Below are 3,402 nucleotides of genomic sequence, written 5' to 3' on the forward strand. Positions count from 1 at the left end.
CCCCGCGCCGAGCTGTGCGGGGGGAGCTCGGCCGGGGGCCTCCCCCCCGGGGCTTTCGCTTCCCCCGGGCCTGCGCCCCGGGCTGAGGCCTAGGTGGGGGGGCCTGGTCCCGGGCCACCAGCGCCCAGCAGTTGCCTTCCTCGAAGTGCGGTCCCGGTCAGCTCCCTCGGCCCCACCAAGGCGAGAAGGACAACGGGGAGACGCTTGAAAAATGCACTGAGGGAGAGGCACGCACGGGTCTCTGCTAATGCACCGTAATGCCCGAGATGGGAGGAAAGGTGAGTGCCTATGTCGCTCGTCCTACTGAGAGATGTGGTCAGCGAATGGTACCTCTCCCCAGTGTCAGTCTTCGGAACGAGGTGAGCACACTGAGTGCAATTTTAGGAAATAGTTATGGCAAAAGCAGAGTGGAAGGGCAATGCTTAGCCTGCAAAACAATGAATGGGATGCCAAAAGACGAAAGACTCTAGGATTTAGAGAGTGGCACATAGAACTCCCATCAAGGCTTCATGCTTTAAATACACAGAAATTGCTTTACCAAAGCTTTTTGCTCCCATAAGATGAAGGGGCTTCCTGAAAACAAAGGCACATGACCTGAATTCAGTTTTAGGTATACTAAACTCAAAAGGCAAAATGTCCTCTCGCCCAGCAAAATCCTAAATCCAGGGGTTTTAAGGAAAGGGTTTTGAAGAACAAAGTTATATGTGCTCCACAAATGACTTTCTCTCTGTTAGAGCCCATGTGCAGTCGTAGCAGAGGCAAAGCATCAGATGACACAGCAGATGAGATTTCTAATTTCTCTGTAGAGGTTTCCAATTGACCCTCACGATTTAGGGGCAGCAGGCCAAACTCCTACTATAGACAAAGCAAACGATGTAGAAAGAATGTCTTTGAAGAAAAATTTATTTACTTTCAAGGAATGATATTTCAAAAAATTACTAGGAAAAATATATACAATTTGAGTGGGGAGATGTAGCTTCTTTTAATTAAAAAGCTACAAAACTGGCATATTGGACTCTCAATATGCTCTTACTGTAGTTACAGAGTTGTTAAAGCTCTTCCTCTGAGCCTCTTCCAACTTCTTCCCCTTCAATAAGAAACTTTTCATTGCCTTTAGTGGGAGCTGAATCTGCTCCTTTACAATAGTCCGTGCAGGCAGCATACATGTTCCAAGGCCAATTAATCCATTTGATCTATTTTTTATTCTTATCAACCTTCCATGCAAATGCGGGTGGAACATCAGTCAGGATGAAAGTCTGCTTTCTCACTGCTGTGCTTTACTTTCCATTCATTTGCCATGACTTAAAGAAACAATAACAAATTCTGGGTTTGACTGCATGGATGTAAGTACAGGAGTGCTCTGTGATGGGGTAAGGGAGAGAGATTTTCAGTACCATTTTCACAACTGCCTTTTCATCCCGGCATATAGTATACAAAAGAATATAAATAAAATAATAATATTAAAATCCCCCAGAAAATAAGAGGAAAGAGCACAGACGTTACAGTACTTATCTGTGATCCCTTAAGCACTCGTATTTACGGCAGTCTACTGAAATCAACTGTTTGGAAGATATAAAACTACTATGGTAGTAGTTAAAACCACTATATAAAATGTGGCAGTTTTCTCAGCAAGTCCGTAATACATTTTCACTTGGCCTACCCTTCTTTACAGTCTTTGTTAGGGAAAAACAATCACAATTCACGTTGATACCTCATGATTCCTGATGATACCATAGACTCCTAGCAGTCTGTTAATCTGAACATGGAAGAGGTGATCCTATAGATCAGTATAGGCTCTGATACTAGTATCTGATATTTCGGATATGAAGTATTGTTTGGAGCAATTTTGTGGCTTTTCAGACTTAAGTATTTTAATCTGATGGTATTTGGCTGAAGAGAAACGTGCCTTTTATATGGCAGATACCTAATGGATTTTGCATCAAAAGGAAGGAAGAAGCACAAAAGGAAATGGCGCTATGACTGTGCCTTTTAAACAACAATTCTGAAAAGTGCTTATGATTCAGCCTTTGCTGAAATCCTGGGCTCAGTGAAATCAGTGGGAATTTTAGTTTCAACCTGGATAGCTAGCTTATGTGTTACCGCCATTGCTTAATTAGCATCTGCTCCAGCTAAGAATACATTTCTTGATATGTAGTACATATTGCAAACACTTAAATTCAGTGCATGTCTAAATTCAAGCTTTCTTTTCCACAAAGCATGGAATTAGTGACCTGGAAACCAGCTGCACTCAGCAGGATTGTTACACCCAGAAAGAGTACAAGTATCTTATCATTAGATGATTGGACCAAGTCTGTCAAAAGAAGAACCAGACACTTTTCTCCAAATGTGCAGTAAGCCTCACTAAATATATGAAGTATTATGCATATCTTCTGTTTCTTCTTGACTCAGCCCCTTTTAGTTCCAAGAAATTAAAGGAAGGATGTACCATTAGAAATAAACTCAGCAGTGGGCTTATTCAGGTAGTTATTCAAAATTGTACATATCAGATGTGATACATGCTGGTCTTATATTGCTGCAGGAACTGATTTCTGGGTGTTTTCATTTTTGTAGGTTCAAAAATCTCAGCCTGGACAGTAAAATGATTGCCTTGTGTAAATAATACAAGTTATTTGAATGCAATATACCTGTAAAGCATAAATTTTATATAACGTGCTTAGGTACCAGTATTTCATTTCCAGGGGAATAAACTGAATACACAGTATGTTTTAGATACACGTGTGGAGATCTATGTAGACAAATAGCAGAAAGGAGCAGTAACTGATTTAAATAACAGATGGTGTTGATCAAAGTCAGGTCAAATGAAGATATGGCAAAAGGTATACTGAAAGACTATATCACAAGGTGACATGACAAATGCATTAAAAATAAAATTTACTTTTTAAAATTTTATTTCAGAGAAATATATATGAAATATCTCAATGTCACTTGCTATCCTGAGTTTATTGGTGTTAAGTCTACATTTTGAAAAGCAGCAGTGGCCTCAGCCTTGAAAATGCTTCAGTGCAATGATGCACTTAACATACTAAGAGTTAAGCACAAGTGGCAATGTTTGCAGGATTTGGGATTAAAGATAAACTCAGCTTCACCAGAAGTATATCATCCTAATTCCATTTTAAATTGGGCCAAATTATGCTTTAATTATCAGTGGGACCAAGATCATTAAGTTCTACAGAACAACTCTCCAGCAAAGAAATATAGAAAATTTGACACTATCTTTCTGATAAAAGCTCAGTCATTCTGAGAAAAGCACCTTTCAAATAATGCAGACAGTAGAATTCAAATCTTACCAATGAGAGATGAGTGCCACAAGGTGTAGGGAAACTGCCTTGTGTGTGACTGTTAAGAAATGAAACCTACCAAATGCAGTAGTCCCAAGAGAGA

Source organism: Haliaeetus leucocephalus, unplaced genomic scaffold (genome assembly GCF_000737465.1).
Source record: "Haliaeetus leucocephalus isolate CR32 unplaced genomic scaffold, Haliaeetus_leucocephalus-4.0 Scaffold450, whole genome shotgun sequence".
Lineage (NCBI taxonomy): Eukaryota > Metazoa > Chordata > Aves > Accipitriformes > Accipitridae > Haliaeetus > Haliaeetus leucocephalus.